Here is a 20,036-nt window from a genome sequence, read left to right as displayed (position 1 = left end):
TACCAGTGCAGTAGATAACGGGGAGCCGATGGATGTGGTATATCTGGATTTCCAGAAAGCCTTTGACAAGGTGCCACACAAAAGGTTGCTGCATAAGATAAAGATGCATGGCATTAAGGGTAAAGTAGTAGCATGGATAGAGGATTGGTTAATTAATAGAAAGCAAAGAGTTGGGATAAATGGGTGTTTCTCTGGTTGGCAATCAGTAGCTAGTGGTGTCCCTCAGGGATCCGTGTTGGGCCCACAATTGTTCACAATTTACATTGATGATTTGGAGTTGGGGACCAAGGGCAATGTGTCCAAGTTTGCAGATGACACTAAGATGAGTGGTAAAGCGAAAAGTGCAGAGGATACTGGAAGTCTGCAGAGGGATTTGGATAGGTTAAGTGAATGGGCTCGGGTCTGGCAGATGGAATACAATGTTGACAAATATGAGGTTATCCATTTTGGTAGGAATAACAGCAAACGGGATTATTATTTAAACGATAAAATATTAAAGCATGCCGCTGTTCAGAGAGACTTGGGAGACTTGGGTGTGCTAGTGCATGAGTCACAGAAGGTTGGTTTACAAGTGCAACAGGTGATTAAGAAGGCAAATGGAATTTTGTCCTTCATTGCTAGAGGGATGGAGTTTAAGACTCGGGAGGTTATGTTGCAATTGTATAAGGTGTTAGTGTGGCCACACCTGGAGTATTGTGTTCAGTTTTGGTCTCCTTACTTGAGAAAGGACGTACTGGCGCTGGAGGGTGTGCAGAGGAGATTCACTAGGTTAATCCCAGAGCTGAAGGGGTTGGATTATGAGGAGAGGTTGAGTAGACTGGGACTGTACTCGTTGGAATTTAGAAGGATGAGGGGGGATCTTATAGAAACATTTAAAATTATGAAGGGAATAGATAGGATAGATGCGGGCAGGTTGTTTCCACTGGCGGGTGACAGCAGAACTAGGGGGCATAGCCTCAAAATAAGGGGAAGTAGATTTAGAACTGAGTTTAGGAGGAACTTCTTCACCCAAAGGGTTGTGAATCTATGGAATTCCTTGCCCAGTGAAGCAGTTGAGGCTCCTTCATTACATGTTTTTAAGGTAAAGATAGATAGTTTTTTGAAGAATAAAGGGATTAAGGGTTATGGTGTTCGGGCCGGAAAGTGGAGCTGAGTCCACAAAAGATCAGCCATTATCTCATTGAATGGCGGAGCAGGCTCGAGGGGCCAGATGGCCTACTCCTGCTCCTAGTTCTTATGTTCTTATGTTCTTATTTGGACTGTGGGAGGAAACCAGAGCACCCGGAGGAAACCCACGCAGACATGGGGAGAATGTACAGACTCCGCACAGACAGTGACCCAGTGGGGAATCGAACCTGGGACCCTGGCGCTGTGAAGCCACAGTGATAACCACTATGCTATTGTGATGCCCATCAGTTGTGGGCAATCTAGGCTAGTGAGTGGGCTGTATGAGTGGCCCTCTTTCATCTCAGTGGGCTGCAAGATTGAAATCAGCTTCTTCACTAACCCATGACCCCATGAATATTATTACACTCCAAATATTTCATAATAAGTTATAGAAAATGCTTAACTTAGGGGGGCACGGTGATGCAGTGGTTAGCACTGCTGCCTACGGCACTGAGGACCCGGGTTCCATCCCAGCCCCGGGTCACTGTCTGCATGAGTTTCACCCCACAACCCAAAGATTATTTTTTTAAATTTAGAGTAGACAATTATTTTTTGTTTCCAATTAAGGGGCCATTCCACCAAATCAGCACATCTTTGGGTTGTGGGGGTGAAATCCACAGATATGGGGAGAATATGCAAACTCCACACGGACAGTGACCCAGGGCCAGGATTCTAACCCGAAGCCTCAGTGCCGCAGTCCTAGTGCTAACCACTGCGTCACACGCCGCAGTCCCACAACCCAAAGATGTGCAAGGTAGGTGCATTGGCCACAATAAATTGCCCCTTAATTGGAAAAGAAAATAATTGGGCACGATAATTTAAAAAAAAAGAAAATGCTTAACCACTTATATTATTAGAACTATCATCGACTTAAAATGGTTAAAAACAAAACCCATAGTCACGCTTTAGACACAAAACACGGCTCTCTCTGTCAATGTTGTATGCAATCAGCACGCACCTCACTTCATGTGCCCCTGCTTTACGTGCTTATCACCTCAGTCATCCGGTAGGAAAAAAGCAATGTGGATGGAAATCAGTGCAACGTGGCAATGGTCAATGGGCTGCACTCAAAACTCAGATGGGCCGCAGATTGCCCACCACTGACCTAGACGTTTGTGGCCAGCTGGTCAACGACCTAGACTGTAGGCCCGACACAGAATTGGACACTTTAAATTAAACCAGTCAACAGCCCACAGCTAGGTCTGATGGGAATTTAGACAGGCCAAGTTTGAATACGCTGGTCAGAGACAGGCAAGTCAGGACTTGTCCTGCAAACTGAGTGTAGAAGCAGAGGCATCTGGATGTGTATGTGCATAAGCAATTGAAGGTGGCAGAAAAGGTTGCGAAAACAGTTAATGAAACATACAGTACCCTGGGCTTTATTAATAGGGGCCCCGAGTAAAAGTGCAAGAGGTATGTTGAACTTGAATGAGACACTAGAGTCTCATAGGTGGAGCTTTTACTTCCAGTTCTGGGCAGTGCACTTTAGGAAAGATGGGAGAGTGCGAAAAAGATTCACAAGAATGTTTTCAGAGATAAGTAACTTCAGTTATGAAGACAGATTGGTGGGCAGCATGGTGGCGCAGTGGGTTAGCACTGCGGCCTCATGGTGCCGAGGTCCCAGGTTCCATTCCGGCTCTGGGTCACTGTCTGTGTGGAGTTTGCGTCGGTTTCGCCCCCACAACCCAAGAATGTGCAAGCTAGGTGAATTGGCCTTGATAAATTGCCCCTTAATTGGAAAAAAAATGAATTGGGTATTCTAAATTTTTTATTTTTTTTAAAATGAAGACAGATTGGAGAAGTCGGGACTGTTTTCCATGGTGAAGAGAAGGCAGAGAGGACGTTTTTATAGATGTATTCAAAATCATGAGCGGACTGGACAGATGAAAGAAACTGTTCCCACTCATACATTTTCGAGAATGTGAGGGCATGGATTTAAAGTAATTTTACCTCTGCTGCCTCAAGATGCTGAGGACTTGGGTTCGATCCCGGCCCTGGATCACTGTCCATGTGGAGGTTGCACATTCTCCCCGTGTCTGCGTGGGTCTCGCCCCCACAATCCAAAGATGTGCAGGGAAGGTTGATTGGCTGCTCTAAATTGCCCCTTAATTGGGAAAAAAAAGAATTGGTTACTCTTTTAAAGAAAATTATTTTAAGTAATTTTTGATAACCTTCCCCACTGTCTACAATACCACCTATTTTAGTGTCATCTGCAAACATACTGATCATGCCTTGTACATTCTCATCCAAATTGTTGATATAGATAACAAACAGCAATGGGTCCTGCACTTACCCGAGGCACCCTAGTCACAGGCCTCCCTAGCAGCTGGTGAATATAAATCTGAAATTGAAAGTAAAAGTGACCATGAAACTATTATTATTTGTTGTAAGCTCCACCTGGAAAGAATAATGCATTTCGGGAAGGAAAGTTGCTATCCTCATCTGGTCAAGCCTGTAAAGAACTTAGTACAGTGCAGAAGGAGACCATTTGGCTCATCGAGTCTGCACCGACCCACTTAAGCCCTCACTTCCACCCTATCCCCCCTAACCCAATAACCCCTCCTAAACGTTTTGGACACCAAGGGCAATTTAGCATGGCCAATTCACCTAACCTGCACATCTTTGGACTGTGGGAGGAAACCAGAGGAAACCCACGCAGACACGGGGAGAACGTGCAGACTCCACACAGACAGTGGCCAAGCCGGGAATCGAACCTGGGACCCTGGCGCTGTGAAGCCACAGTGCTAACCACTATGCTACCGTGCTGCCCAATATATGATTCCAGACTCAGATTATGTGGTACACTCATGACTGTCCTGGCAAGCTAATCTTCAAGGGCAATTAGGGATGAGGTTCCCTTCCTCAAATTTCCATTGAGCTTGACTGCAACAGTATAAGTCAAGGGCAGACAGGTCAGAGTGGGGTAAAGAATTAAAATGACATGTGACCAGAGGCTCAGGGTCACGCTTGCTGATTGAATCTGTGTGCTTCACCAATCAATTGATCAGTGTTTGGTCTCCCCAATGTACAAGAGACTACACTGTGTCATGAGCAGCAAATCAATCTAGCAGCAGTAAACAAATCAATCACTGTTTCACCTGAAAGATGTGTTGGGAGACGTGGACAATGGGTGGTATCTCCAGCACAGAATGGTGCTGTGGCAAGGGCAGGGTGTGTCAAGGTAATTGAAGAATGAAATTAAGTCTAAAAGGGGACCATGAAACCATTGTTGATTGTTGTAATAATCCATCTGGTTCACTAATGTCTTTTAGGGAAGGAAATCTGTCGTCCTTACCTGGTCTGGCCTACATGTGACTCCAGATCCACAGCAATGTAGTTGACTCTTAAATGCCCTGAGGGATGGGCAATAAATGCTGGCCCAGACATGGGATCCCACTTCCCAGAACTGAATTTAAAAAAATGTTCCCTCCACTACACAGGAAACCCTGAAGCTCCCACGGAGGCAAGCACAAGTCGGCTCGTTTAAGTTTTTTAAAAAAGTATTTTTATTCAAATATTTAACATTTGAAAAACATTACATTAGAAAAATAAACCCGACACAAAATCCCACCCCTGGTCCCCCCAAACAGTTGATGGTAACTAGTTTTCCGAAATGCAGAATTCCACCTCTTGTAGAACCCCTCATTCACCTCTCTTAGGACAAATTTCACCTTCTCTAAATGCAGGAACGTCATTAGATCCCCCAGCCACACCAAGGCTGACCTCCACCCCAACAAAATCCACCCGAGATCTTTCGGCGCAGCGAACGCCAAAACATCTGCCCCCTGCACCCACCTGTACCTCTAGCAGGTTTGGCACCCCGAATATGGATACCAGTGAACTAGGTTCCAAGTCCACATACAAGATCGCCAACGTGCTGAAAAACAACCTCCAACATTTCTCCAACTTCGAGCAGGACCAAAACATATGAACATGATTAACTGGGTCCCTCCCGCACTGCTCACAAGGATCCTCTACCCCCCCCCCCCCCCCCCCCCCCAACCTCTCAAACAACCGGCTCATCCTCGACTTTGTCAGGTGCGTCCTGTGTACCACCTTTAGCTGGATCAATCCCAGCCTCGCACACGAGGTTGAGGCATTCACCCTCTGCAGCATCTCACACCACAATCCCTCCTCTAGTGCCATTCGCAGCTTCTCCTCCCACTTGACCTTAACGCCCTCCAGAGAGACCTTATCTTCCTCCAAACTCCTCCCACAATTCGCTCAGTCAATCCCACCCTCCAACCCCATCACCGACAATGCTTCCTCTAGCAACGAGGAGGAAGGTGCTACCGAAAAGATCGGAAAGACCTTTACGCAAAATCCTGCACAGACCTAAAACCCTCCCTACACGGGAACCCAAATTTTTCTCCCAACTCCCCCAAACTTGTGAACCACCCTTCCAAAATCAACTTCTTCTTCTCCACCAACCCTTTCCTCCCAGCTCCGAAACCTCGCATCCATCTTCCCAGGCTCAGCATGACCACCACCACAGGACTCCCTAAATACCTATCTGGGGTAAACACCTGCAACCCCGACCCCGTACAAGAACCTGGCTCCATCCTCAGTCACAAAGTCTCCGTCGCCCTACTCTAACCCACTCCTTTTCCACATTTGCCACCCATTAATAGTTCAAGTTCAGAAGGCCCAACCACACCCCACCTGCCGTCCCTTCTGAAGTACCGTCTTCCTAATCCTTGCCACCTTACCTGCCCAAACAAAAGATAAAACCAGCCTATCCAGCCCAATAAAGAATGACTTTGGCAAAAGGACTGGCAGGCATTGAAATAAAAATAAAACCTACAGCAAAATATTAATCTTCAGTGCCTGCACCCGTTCGGTCAACGACAGGGGAAGACTATCCCACCTCAGTAGATCTGCCTTAACCCTACTTACCAGATTCGTAAAGTTAAACTTATGAAGCCAGGCCCAATCCAGGGCCACCTGTACTCGCAAACACCTGATGTGGGTCATTGCCACCCGAAATAGCAACCCCCCTCCGACTCCCGCCCCTGGAGAAGACACCACAAAACACTCACTTTTACCCAAGTTCAGCTTGGAGCCTGAAAATGCCCCAAATCACCTAAGCAGCCCCATTATATCCCCCACAGAAGAAAGTGGGTCCAAAATATACAACAACAGATCATCAGCACACAGGGACACCCTATGCTCCACCCCACCTCGCTATCCCCCTCCATTTATCCAAGCACCTCAGTGCTATGGCCAAGGGCTCTATTGCCAGCGCAAACAGAAGGGGGGGGGGGTACATAGGGCATCGCTGCCTTGCTCCCCTGTGTAATGGAAAGCCGCTGCACGTTTGATGACAGCTGCCTACCCTTTACAAACCCTGATGGATCCTCTCCAATTACTTACGGAAGGCACTCCTCCACCTGAGCATCTTTGCCACTATCGGAGCCGCCACCACCAGCTCTCCTGTCCCATCCCTGACCCAAACAATCTCTCGCAGCCGCCTGCCGTCGGAGCTGGCATGCCAACAAGTGGCTGGCCTTTTCTCCATACTCGTACACAATTCCCCTCGCTCGCCTCAGCTGCCGAACTGCCTTTCCCGTGGATAGAAAATCGAACATTGCCTGTAGCTCTTTCCTTTTCGCCAGAAGACCCGGCATCGGATCCTCCGCGTACTTCCACCTACTTCCAAAATCTCCTCCATCAACCACTGCCGTTCCTCCCTTGCCTCTGTGTCCATCTTTGCCTCGAACAAGATGACCTCACCCCTCACCACTGCCTTCAATGCTTCCTGTACCACTGACCTGCCCATTCCTACTGAGCCCTCCGTAGTCTTCAATCACCTTCCCCACCTTGATACAAAAAATTACATCGAATCTCCATGCTATCCTCTGAGCTGACCCCTTCTCCATGACCACGTCAACCCAGTGTGGAGCATGGTCTGAAATAACGATCGCAGAATGCTCTGCCTTTCTCACCCCAGCTAACAGCACCTTTCCCATCACGAAAAAAAATCAAATACAAATTGTGTACTGGTGAAAAAAACAATTACTCCCTAGCCTACCGGTGCAAAAGCCTCCATGGATTCACCCCTCCCATCTCTTTCATAAATGTGGCTAACACCTTTGCCTTGCCGCCCCCACGCACCCCACTCTGAGGGGGTCAGCGAATGCAGCTTTGACCTGTCCACCTTTGGATCCAACACTGTATTCAAGTCTCTTCCCAGTATTAATTGGTGCATATCCAAATCTGGAATGGCAGCCAACATCTTTTTTCATAAATCCTACGTCGTACCAATTTGGGGTATATATGCTAGCCAACACCACTAGCCGTCTTTCAAATGCATTCGTTACTATTATGTGCCTACCCCCTAGTCAGCCACCACCTTCTCCATCTGCAACCTCACCTCCTTACCCATCAGAATCACAACCCAGGGCCCTGCTATCGATGCCCGATGGAACACTCAGCCCTTCGGAAGTCTTGGTGATTCACCCTCAGATAGGTGTCTTGCTGCAGCACCAGGTCGACTTTCAAACTCTTCAAATGCGAGAAAACTCTAGCTTTTTTCACCTGAGTGAGGGATGGGCGTAGAGATTGTGCCATGTGGGGAGGGGTAGTAGAGGGTGGGTTTGGGAGGTTGGTGGTATGGGTGTTTGAGGATGGAACAGGGCAGGGCCCCCAGGACAATTGAATGTCCCACCTGGGTTCACCCTCCGAGGTGGCTGGGAACGGGGACAGACTTGTGAGGCTACCTTGCAGGGCAGCTTACCAAGTCAGTGACCCATATCCGCTCACCATCTCCATAACCGCACCAACCTCACCCTACCAAAGAATATATGGGCCTGTGAGATGGAATGGCCAGCACATATGCAGGGATCACCCTAGCGGACAGTGGAAAGTTATCCTGAAGGCAGTAATCAGGCTTTGTCAAAAAACGAGGAGCACAAGAGATCACCTCAGCGAGTCATCATCATCCTCTGTCCCGTGGACGAGACCCCTGATAATGCCTGCCCAGGGCCAACACCCTATAGACAAGACTTTATCAGGTAACCCTTGTCGCTCAAGAGCCAACAGCTCACCTGAGGGAGCGCCAAAGGTGCCGGAAACTGACGAGTGCACCAAAATGTATGCGTCATGCATGCTGCCTGGGCGCAGACCTGCACTTCAGCTCCACCCTCCACGTCTTCCCCCTCATCCCAAAACCTACCCCCACTCCTCAGCTATTCCCATTGATATGTTGCCTTCCACACTGCACCCCTGGCTCCAGAGGTGGGCACTGGGGAGCCTCTAACCTCACCACCCATCCCTGTCAACAAGGGTACTGGTGGCTGCTGCAACCCCCGTCAGCGATTGGCTCTGCAGCCCCAGTGGGCAGGCAGGGCTTGGAGACAGCTGGTGGTCCTGAAGGGTGGGCTAGCTGATAGTGTCACTGGTGAGGCCTCTGCCCTGGGAGGGGCAGTGTGCCAGGGAGGGTGCCAAAGGCCACAGTGCATGTGTCCTTTCTTTGGGGTGAGCTCTGCTATTCCCCTGCAGTGGGGCTGTGCTTCTGATGTGTGCACTGAGGAGTGGCAGCACCTGGTGTGCCACTGATTGAGCTTGGCTACGCCCATCCCTTGATTGGTCAGCTAGGGCCTGCGGGTTTCCAGGTAGGTGGCCTGAGTGAGCTCCCAAATGACCAGAGGCTCTGTAAACATTTACATGACACAGTGAGCAGTCAGCAGAGTGAGCAGCCAGGGGACTGTAACTTGTACCAAATAGTTTTATTTTAAAATAAATACTGCTGCAATGGCAGTCTGAGCCAGGCCACCCCTATCCTGAGGGGGACACCCCGAATCCACAGAGCTGTCACCAAGTCGCCCCCCGTCCTCCTGGCCTTGGCAACAATCCCCCAGCAAGCGGTCCAATTTTTAACACTTTGCTTACCTTCTCTCCCCCACAGCAGACATGGCTCCCAGTCCCCATTTGTAAATACCTGTAGTAAATCACACCTATGTGAATTCCACCTTAGAGCATCACGCATACTCGGTCAATCTCCCTAAATACATTTAAATGCATGCAAAGCCAGATTTGCGTGCTGGAGTGGGGTGCAAAACTAGTTATCGCCACCAGCGAGGGACTGGGGCATGGCACCCGATTCAGAGCTGGGCGTGGACCTCAATTTTGGCCAGATGCCCGATTCTCCACCCGAGCGTGGTTCACGTTTGCGGCATCAGAAGGCGGAGAATTACACCCATTTCGTTCAGTTAGTAAGACGATGTAGTTAATGGGAGGACCCAAGGATTGAAGCAGTAAGGTGTTAAGTGTAAGAGTTTAGTTGGGAGCTTGAAGTCAAGCGAAAAGGCCGTTTCTGAAGAATTCAGCTCCTGAATTGTTCTGACAGGGTCAGAGCTCACTGGCAATAGTTTAACCTGAGGATCACCACACCTCAGGCGAGGGGCAAGATTCCGAAGGCAGGCCTTCATGAATAACCACAGCCGGTACAGGAATTGAACCTGGGCTGTTGGCCTCGCTCTGCATTACAAACCAGCTGTCCGACCAACTGAGCTAAATTGACCCCGTGGCACTACCATTGTGCTAAATGGGATAGATTCTGAACAGATCTAACAAGTCAAGACTGGGCATCCATGAGGTGCTGTGGGCCATCAGCAGCAGCAGAATTGTACTCAACCAGAATCTGTAACCTCATGGCCCGGCATATCTCCCACTCTATCATTACCTCCAATTCAGGGGATCAACCCTCCTTAATAGAAAGTGCAGGAGAGCATACCAGGAGCAGCACCAGGCTTACCGACAATTGAGGTGTTGACCTGGTGAAGCTACAACATAGCACTATTTGCATACCAAACAACATAGCAGCATAAGCAATCCTACAATCAATCGATCGGATTTAAGCTCTGCAGTCCTGCCACATCCTGTCATGAATGATGGTGGACAATTAAACAACTCACTGGAGGAGAATCCTATCCTCAATGATGGAGGGGCCCAGCACACCTATGCAAAAGACAAGGCTGAAGCATTCGTCTTCAGCCAGAAGTGTCGAGTGGATGATCCATTTCAGTCTCCTCCAGAGGTTCCCAGCACCACAGATACCAGTCTTCAGTCAATTCGATTCACCCGGAGTGATATCAAGAAATGGCTGAAGGCACTGGATACTGCAAAGGCTATGGGCCCTGACAATATTCCAGCAATAGTACTGAAGACTTGTGCTCTTAAACTTGCCGCACCCCTAGCCAAGCTGTGACAACATTGGCATCTATCCGGCAATGTGGAAAATTGCACAGGTATGTCCTGTACACAAAAAGCAGGACAAATCCAACCCGGCCAATTACTGCCCTATCAATCTACTCTCATTCCTCAGTAAAGTGATTGGAGTGGTCAACAACAGTGTTATCAAGCTGCACTTACTTAGCAATAACTTGTTCACTAAGTTCAGTGCGTATCATCAAGTGTAGTTTGGTAGTACCGCCACAAACTGAACTGATTGGGTCCTAAAGGATGGCACAGTGGCAAGCACTGCTATCTCACAGCTCTAGGGACCCGGGTTCAATTCCAGCCTTGAGTGACTGAGTGAAGTTTGCACTTTCTCCCATTGTCTGCATGGGTTTCCTCCAGGTGCTCTGGTTTCCTCCCACAGACTGAAGATGTGGTGAGGTGGATTGGCCTCGCTAAGTTGTCCCTTAGTGTGCAAAAAGGTTAGGTGGGGTTCCCTGGTAACATAGATAGGGTGGAGGTGTGGGTTTAAGTAGGGTGCTCTGTCCAAGGGCCAGTGCAGGCTTGATGGGCCAAATGACCTCCTTCTGCACTGTAGATTTTATGATAGCTGCTTGACTGGGTCTGCAAGGCAGGTGGGAAGGGAACCAGCAAGAGGGAAATACATACTTAACCTCATCCTCACCAACCTGCCTGCTGCAGAGGCATCTGTCCATGACAGTGTTGGTACTGCAGTCTTTGTGGAGGCAAAGTTCAATCTTCACATTGAGGATACCGTCCGTTGTGTTATGTGGTACTATCACCCTGCTGAATGGGATAGAATTCAAACAGATTTAGCTAACTCAAGACTGGGCAACCATGAGGCACTGTGGGCCATCAGGAGCAACAGAATTGTACTCAACCACAATCTGTACCTCATGGCCTGGCATATCTCCCACTCTACCATTAACACCAAACCAGGGGATCAGCCCTGGTTCAATAAAGAATGCAAGACGGCATGCCAGGAGCAACACCAGAAAGCTGCAACACAGGGCTACTTGTATATCAAACACGGTAGCACAGTGGTTAGCACCGATGCTTCACAGCTCCAGGGTCCCAGGTTTGATTTCTGGCTGGGGTCACTGTCTGTGTGCTGCACGTACTCCCTGTTTCTGCGTGGGTTTCCTCCGGGTGCTCTGGTTTCCGCCCACAATCCAAAGATGTGCAGGTTAGGTGGATTGGCTATGCTAAATTGCACTTAGTGTCCAAAAAAAGTTAGATGTGGTTGCTGGGTTACCGGGATAGGGTTGAGGTGGGGGCTTAGGTGGGGTGCTCTTTCCAAGGGCCAATGTAGACTCGACGAGCAGAATAGTCTCCTTCTGCACTGTAAATTCTAGTATTCTATGATAAGAAGCATAAGCAGCAAATAACCATCAGAGCTTAAAACACTTCCACAACCAAAGCATCAGATCTAAGCTCGGCAGTCCTGCCACATCCAGTTGAATAACTCACAGGAGGAGATACAGCTGAAGCATTCACAACAATATTCAGCCTGAAGTACCGAATGGACAATTCATCTTGGCCTCCTCCACAGGTCCCCAGCAACTCTTACACAAGCACTGACTCTCTCCACCGACAGCAGTGAGGGCAGCACTATGTATCGTCTACAACAAGGTTTTTCAAAGTGCGGATCACAACTAGCGGGTGGGTCGCAGACGTATCGGGAGGGTAGCTGATCAATCTGATCCTGGGAGAAGCGCCAAATGTCCGCTACCAGCGTATTTATTAAAATGGCCTGAGCCGCACTGTTCAAGCCAGGGTCCGTCCTCAGTCTCATCACTGGATAAAAGCAAATTACTGTGGATGCTAGAATCTGAAAAAGAAAATGCTGGAAAAGCTCAGCGGGTCTGGCAGCATCTGTAGGGAGAGAAAAGAGCTAATGCTTCGAGTCTGATGACTCTTTGTCAAAGCTAACAGAGAAAGTGGGAAATATTTATACTGTGGAATGAGAATGAAAGATGAGTCATAGCCACAGAAACCCAGGGAAACCGGGTGCTAATGGCCACAGATACCAAGGTGAAAGAGTGTTAATGGCAGTCCCCAGAGAGAACAACATGTGAAAGGTCAAACAGCAGGGAAATTAACATCAGAGGATGAACTGTAGATGTGGGGGGAGGGGAAGGGGGAAGCAAAGAGGAGAAAGGTGAAGGAAAGGTGGAAGAAAATACTTTCTTAATATATATTTAATTCCCCCCCCCCCCCCCCCCCCCCCCAATCTTATCCACCTTTCCTTCACCTTTCTCCTCTTTGCTTCTCTGACTTGGAAATTTTTCACCATTTCATCACCGTCACTGTGTCAAAATCCTGGAACTCCACCCCCCCTTAACAACACTGGGTGTACCTACAGCACAGGGACTGTAGAGCAGTGTTCTTCAAAGTCATGGGCCCGACCCGTGGGTGGGTCACGGGCGGGTGTCGGGAGGGTCGTGGAGCCATCCTTCGTGGCCCTCCCGATGGCACAAATCCTCGCACAACAGCCGGCTTTTAATGGCCGCGAATATGTTTTTAAAAATTTGGGCGCATTGCACATGCGCGTCTGATCATCAGCACGCATGCGGAGTGCTGATGCTATTTTTTTTAAACGGTTGCAGCTTCTTCAAGCTCGGGGGGTTTTATTCATTTTCTTCATTTATTTTCTTCATTTAATTTTCATTTTTTTCATTTATTTTATTAATTTTCTGTTTTATCACAAGTTCAGGAGGGTTTATTCATTTATTTTCTTCATTTAATGTTTATTTTTTCATTTATTTTATTAATTTTATTTATTTTTTTAAAGTTCGGGGGGGTTTTATTTGATAAAATTTTACAGGAAAAAAAATGCAGAACTTTGGACAGATGGAGACTCCATACTTTCCGACACAGGAAGGCTTCACCTTCATCCAACAGGTTCCATTGGAGGAGCGTATACAAGGGCCAAAGTGACCCAAAGCCTTTATCAGCAGCAAACAAGGTAAGAGAAAATGGTGTTGGGTCCCCCAAGGCCGGCTCGTTGGGTTCCCCAAGGCCGGCCGCGTTGGATCCCCCAAGGCCGGCCGCGTTGGGTCATGAAGGGTGGCTGGACGCGTTGGGTCCTGAAGGTTGGCCGGTTGGTAAAAATGGGTCCCCGGAAAAAAAGTTTGAAGAACACTGCTGTAGAGGTTCAAGAAAGCCGCTCACAGCCACCTTCTCGAGGCCAATTAGGGATGGGCAATAAATCCTGGCCAGCCAGCAACACCCACATCCCGTAAATGAATTTTTAAAAATTTAAACGGGATCAGCAATCATGGGATCTCTTCACTGTTTTGCACAAAACCAAACTCTTTCCCCACTAAGTAGAAATATCTTACCCCTTCCTTACTCCCCCTTTCTTATTTCCCTTACTCCCTCTGCATCCTATATTTCCTTCCAAATTGGAGCCCCTAGGATCCATCCTCCTGTTTCTCATCTACATGCTTCCTGTCAGCAATATCATTTGAAATCACATCCACTTCCAAATGTGTTTTATGAACACCAAGTTCTATATTACCATATCTCTCTACGATTCCACTGTCTTACTGCTTATCTGAACCTGCTCTGCTTGCAAGCTATTGCTCCATCATAAGACTGTCTACTTCTCCCTCTGTAATGTCGCCAATCCAAGCATTTGCCTCAGTTCATTTTCTGCTCAAATCTTCATTGGGGTCTTTGTTATCACAAGATTTGACTATTCCGATACTCCTGACCGATCTGTTATCTTCTACCATCCCTAAAACAGAGGGTATCCAAATCTGTACTGCTATACCTAACTTGCACCAAATTCTGCTCACTCATTTGTTACGAGCGTGCTTTTATTTTTAAAAAGGAAGATACAATTTCCAATCCTTTAATCTGGCTGGATTTTAATAAACTATAATCCCATTAATACAATGGAAAGACTGCCAGCCAGTTAGCCAAATATATAAGTTGCATTCCACCCCAAGTGGCACGAAAACAAACAGACTCTCAAACCTATACACCACGGAGCATGAAAGACCCTATCTCCTGTTGACGTTTACACTATTACTCTTCAAAGGTTCCCGAGATAAGGCATCAAAATGTAATTAACTGTTCTACAATATATTGACTACAAGACATGTAACTAAAAATGTACAGCCAGCAAGGCTTTTTAAGAACAGTATTACCAAGTCAGACGAGAGATCGAAGAATATACTGAAAGGCTGCAAGAGCCATGTCCTCTCTTGGAATTAATGTGCACGGATATTGCAGAGTGTCCATCCTGGTGGCACAGTAGCTCTGTTGCTTCACAGCACCAGTGTCCCGGGTTCGATTCCTGTTTGGGTCACTGTCTGTGTGGAATCTGCACGTTCTCCGTGCCTGCGTGGGTTTCCTCCGGGTGCTCCGGTTTCCTCCCGCAAGTTACGAAAGACGTGCTGTTAGGTGAATTAGACATTCTGAATTCACCCTCGGTGTACCCGAACAGGCACTGGAATGTGGCGGCTAGGGGATTTTCACAGTAACTTCATTGCGGTGTTAATGTAAGCCTAATTGTGACAATGCACGGTAGCATTGTGGATAGCACAATTGCTTCACAGCTCCAGGGTCCAAGGTTCGATTCTGGCTTGGGTCACTGTGGGGAGTCTGCACATCCTCCCCGTGTGTGCGTGGGTTTCCTCCGGGTGCTCCGGTTTCCTCCCACAGTCCAAAGATGTGCAGGTTAGGTGGATTGGCCATGATAAATTGCCCTTAGTGTCCAAAATTGCCCTTAGTGTTGGGTGGGGTTACTGGGTTATGGGGATTGGGTGACCTTGGGTAGGGGGCCCTTTCCAAGAGCCGGTGCAGACTCGATGGGCCGAATGGCCTCCTTCTGCGCTGTAAATTCTTTGATTAAAAAAAATTAAGATTAGTATTATTACCAAGAAATTTACTGCAAACCATGATCTTTTTGAATAAAACATGGAAATCCTACCACATTGAAGATGCTATTTATCATAGCAACTCATTACTTCTTCTCATCTTCTACTCCTATCATCCTCTCACCTCAGCCTCACCCTCCTTTCCTTCCTCCTCCCCATACCTTCCTTTGCCCTTTCCCCTCCTCTCACCTCATGCTTTTCCCCTCCTTTCCTCCTCATCCCCCTGCCCACACTCCTTTCTCTTTCCCTCCCCGTCTACCATTCTCCTCCTTCCACCTCACTCCCTCCTCCATTCCTACTCCCTTCCCCTTATCCTTTCTGCTCGTCTCCTCTTATCCCTTGCCACTCCTCCTTTCTACAATGTTACCTCCTCTCCACCCTCTGGCCTCCAGTTGCTCCAAACAATCTCCTCCTTCCTTTCAACTCACTTTCCTCCCCATTCCACCTATTCATCTTCAACTCCGCTTCTTCCTCCCTTTCCCGTCCTTCACCATCTTTTTGTTCCCCACTAACTCTGTCCCCCTCCACCCCTTCTCTCTCCCCATCCCCTCCTGATCCTCCGCCTAACTTTTCCCTGCCCCCCCCCTCCTCCGCCATCAAAGCATTTAACATAACATTGATGCTAGTGACCCCAGGCTAAGGGCTACCCTACTCCAAGAGGATTAATGAGACATAGCGAAACTAATCGGGCATTGCTCTGACAAATTGAAGAATCTCTCCCCTATTCCCCTCCCTCCCCTTCTCTCCTTTCATATCCCTCGACTTTCCCCCTCATTTCCCTTCTCCCCCTGTGGAGAGGGAAACCTCAGAATTATTACTTGCTGTCTGAGAGAGGAACAAGAGGAGGGAAGAAAGTGGAAGGGGACAAAAAGGAGGGAGGAAAGTGGAGGAAGGAGAAGGAAAGATGGGAGGGGGAGGAAACAGGAGGGGGAAAGAGAAGGGGAAGAAAGGGATGGGGGTGAAGAGAGTGGAGAGGGAAGAATGGGGGAGGGTTGATGGAAGAAAGAGGAGGGTTGGAAGAGGATGGGGGAAAGGGTTGAGGGGGAAGAGGACGGGGAACGGGTTGGAGGGGTAGAGGATGGGGCAAAGGGTTGGGGGGGAGAGGACAGGGGAAAGGGTTAGGGAAGAGGACAGGGTGGTTGGGTGGGGAAGAAGGTGGGGAAAGGGTTGGGGTGGGGAAAGAGGATGGGGAAAGGGTTGGGGGGGGTCATAATATAAACACAAATATATGATGGTGCACAGACAGACATTGATTGACACACAGGATGACCAATACACACACAACACAGCGGCCAATCACCAGACAGGACACAGCCACTATAAAGCCAGAGGGCACTAGTTCTCCCGCTCTCTTGGGGTGCAGCCTCTGAGACAGCCAGAGCCCGTGTAGTAACAACATGAATATCCACCATGTGATAGCAAGATAGTCTGGTCAAGTTAGCCTCAGGTCTCCAGTCAACTCAGCATAGTGTCAGCCCACAGTTCAAGTATGTTTAACAGTTGGTAGTTGAATAAAATAGAGTTGCATTTCTCCAAGTGTTGGACGCCTGTCTCTCTCACTGCTATGGTAAATGCAGTCTTCGCAGACCCAGCATACCCAACACATCATGGTACCAGTGAGTGATGTTAGAGTTTGATGGACCTACCTTGAGATAGTCTGCCTTTGACCAGCGATCAGCCATCCGGTAATATGGACAGCGCCCGCCCTCCCCCGCCGCTCCGCGTTGCCGGAAACCTCGGTGCCAACTGGAAGATTTTTAAGCAGAAGTTTCAGCTGAATCTTGAAGCCACCGACCTTGAAGCCGCATCGGATGCCAGGAAGATTGCTCTCTTCCTCTCTACGGTCGGGGACCACGCCATCCATATTTTTAACTCCCTCACATTTGCTGAGGGTGAGGACAAGTCCAAGTTCAAAACAGTCCTGCTCAAGTTCGACAGCCACTGTGACATCAAAGTCAACAAAAGTTTTGAACGCTACGTCTTTCAACAGAGGTTGCAGGGTAAGGATGAACCTTTTCAATCCTTCTTAACCCATCTCCGCATCCTTGCGCAATCCTGTAACTACAGCTCCACCTCCGACTCCATGATCAGCGACCAGATCGTTTTCGGGGTCCACTCCGACCCCCTTCGCCAGCAGCTCCTTAAAGTGAAGCAGCTCATCCTCGCAATAGCCATCGAGACCTGCGTCCTACATGAGCACGCTACTAACTGGTACTCCCACATTAAGGTGGCAGAACGGTGGCAAGACCCCCACGATGCGGAGCGGGTGCAGGCCGTAAAACAGCTCCAGGGCCTGAATCTGGATGAGGGCAGCCATTTCTTTTTTGAAATAATTTTTATTGAAAAATTTTGATTTTATACAACATTGACACACCTTAGTAAAATACCGAAAATAACAATAATATTAACAATCATATACATTCGCCCCACCTCCATGAACAACACAGCATTTTAACAACGCAAATTAACACACTATAAAGTTACAGAATAGACACTACGATAGTGCCCCCCCCCCCCCCCCCCACCCCCCCCCCCCCGGTTGCTGCTGCTATTGACCAAGTTACCTATCTCTGAGCCAGGAAGTCCAGAAAAGGCTGCCATCGTTTATAGAACCCTTGTATTGATCCTCTCAGGGCAAATTTGACCGTTTCCAATTTTATAAATCCCGCCATGTCACTGATCCAGGTCTCCACGATTGGGGGCCTTGCATCCTTCCACTGTAACAGAATCCTTCGGCGGGATACTAGGGACGCAAAGGCCAGGACACCGGCCTCTTTCGCCTCCTGCACTCCCGGCTCTACCGCAACTCCAAAGATCGCGAGTCCCCACCCTGGTTTGACCCTGGATCCAACCACCCTCGACACCGTCTCCGCCACCCCCTTCCAGAATTCTTCCAGTGCTGGGCATGCCCAGAACATATGGGCGTGGTTCGCTGGACTCCCCGAACATCTGGTGCACCTATCCTCACCCCCAAAGAACTTACTCATCCTGGTCCCGGACATGTGGGCCCGGTGCAGCACCTTAAATTGGATGAGACGAAGCCTCGCACATGAGGAGGAAGAGTTAACTCTCTCCAAGGCATCCGCCCAAGTCCCGTCCTCTATCTGCTCCCTGAGTTCCTCCTCCCATTTAGCCTTCAGCTCCTCCACTGACGACTCCTCCACCTCCTGCATTACCTTATAGATGTCAGACACCTTCCCCTCTCCGACCCACACCCCTGAAAGTACGCCTTTACCTGCAGGTATCTGAACATGTTCCCTTGGGGAAGGCCAAATTTATCTTCCAGTTCCCCCAGGCCTGCAAACCTCCCGCCAATAAACAGGTCCCTCAATTTGCTGATGCCCGCCCTTTGCCACCCTCTAAATCCCCCATCCGTGTTCCCCGGGATGAACCGATGGTTGCCACCCAGTGGAGCCTCCATCGAACCCCCTGTTTCCCCCCGATGCCGTCTCCACTGTCCCCAGATTCTTAGGGTCGCCGGAGGGCAGCCATTTCGCTCGCTTTTCCCGGGCTCCTGTGCAAGCACGCAACGACTGAGGGGACGGCGGGCCGAAGACTGAACTGCGCAGGTGCGCACATCGTTCGACCGCACCCGCATGCGCGGTGGCGCAAGGAGCGTCCTGACGCCGGCTCCACAACGTGCAACTGTGGCTCCTCCCACTTAAAGCGACAATGTCCCGCAAAATCTCAATGCTGTCTCCAGTGTGGCAAGCTGGGACACTACGCAGCCCTGTGCAGATCTGCTCAACTGCCCACCTCACGTTGGTCCCAGCAGCAACGCAAGAACATCTGGTCCGTGCAGCAACCCATTGCAGAGTCTGACTCTGACATCGTTCCAGACCCCGACACCAAGGATCTCACATCCCCATTCCGGGTGGGCATCATCACCAAGCATGCAATGCTTTCCTCAAAAAAGGCAAGCCCCTCCCAGTGATGAACATTGATCTGGACGACGAGGGGTGTGCCACCCTTACGGTCAACAAATCTCGCAGACAATTTAGGCTGGACACCGGCGCTTCAGCCAACCTCATTTCGCAGTCTGATCTGGATAACATCCACGTCAAGCCGACCATCCTTCCATCGGCCTGCCAGCTTCTCGACTACAATGGCAATGCCATTGCTGCCAGTGGCTCATGCCAGCTTGTGGTATCGCACCGTTCCTTAAAAGCCACCCTGCGCTTCGAGATTGTAGGGTCCAACAAAGCTTCATTGCTCGGTGCTCAGGCCTGCAAGATCCTAAATCTCATTCCATGTCGCCCGCTGGGGCATCAACCTCGCCAGATGCCAACTTCCAGACACAATTAAAAGACATCATTGCACGATACCACGGCGTCTTAGAGGGTATGGGCAACTCCCATACACGTGCAAAATTCTCTTGAAACCGAATGCCATGCCTGTGGTTCATGCATCCCGTCGGGTGCCGGCGCCCCTTAAGGACCGCCTCAAGCAGCAGCTGCAGGACCTCCAGGACCAGGGCGTCATTTCTAAGGTTACAGAACCCACAGACTGGGTTAGCTCCATGGTTTGTGTTAAAAAACCATCAGGGGAACTGCGCATTTGTATCGACCCCAAAGATACGAACCATAACATCATGAGGGAACACTACCATATCCCAAAGCGCGAAGCGCTAACCTACGAAATGGCGCGTGCCAAATTTTTCACAAAGTTGGATGTCTCCAAAGGGTTTTGGCAGATACAACTTGACGCATCCAGTCGGAAGCTCTGCACTTTTAACACACCGTTTGGCCGGTATTGTTACAACCGGATGCCTTTTGGTATCAT

General features: G+C 49.1%; 1 long non-coding RNA gene across 3 annotated transcripts in view; it reads right to left on the bottom strand.

Moving 5' to 3' along the window:
* The window catches only part of LOC119963196, a 52,881-nt gene that overhangs the window by 31,535 nt on the left and 1,310 nt on the right, over window positions 1-20,036 (bottom strand). For 2 of the 3 annotated variants that reach the window (XR_005460050.1, XR_005460049.1), the window contains exons 2-3: window positions 3,461-3,508; window positions 3,118-3,271 (exon numbers count right to left, since the gene is read on the bottom strand). This is a non-coding gene — a long non-coding RNA (uncharacterized LOC119963196). Of the gene's footprint in view, window positions 1-3,117; window positions 3,272-3,460; window positions 3,509-14,522; window positions 14,729-20,036 lie in introns of those variants that run through there. The other variant, XR_005460051.1, reaches the window with a different exon arrangement.

Source organism: Scyliorhinus canicula, chromosome 3, assembly GCF_902713615.1.
Source record: "Scyliorhinus canicula chromosome 3, sScyCan1.1, whole genome shotgun sequence".
NCBI lineage: Eukaryota > Metazoa > Chordata > Chondrichthyes > Carcharhiniformes > Scyliorhinidae > Scyliorhinus > Scyliorhinus canicula.
Note: the sequence above shows the minus strand (reverse complement) of the source record. Positions and strands in the feature narration are given on the sequence as shown.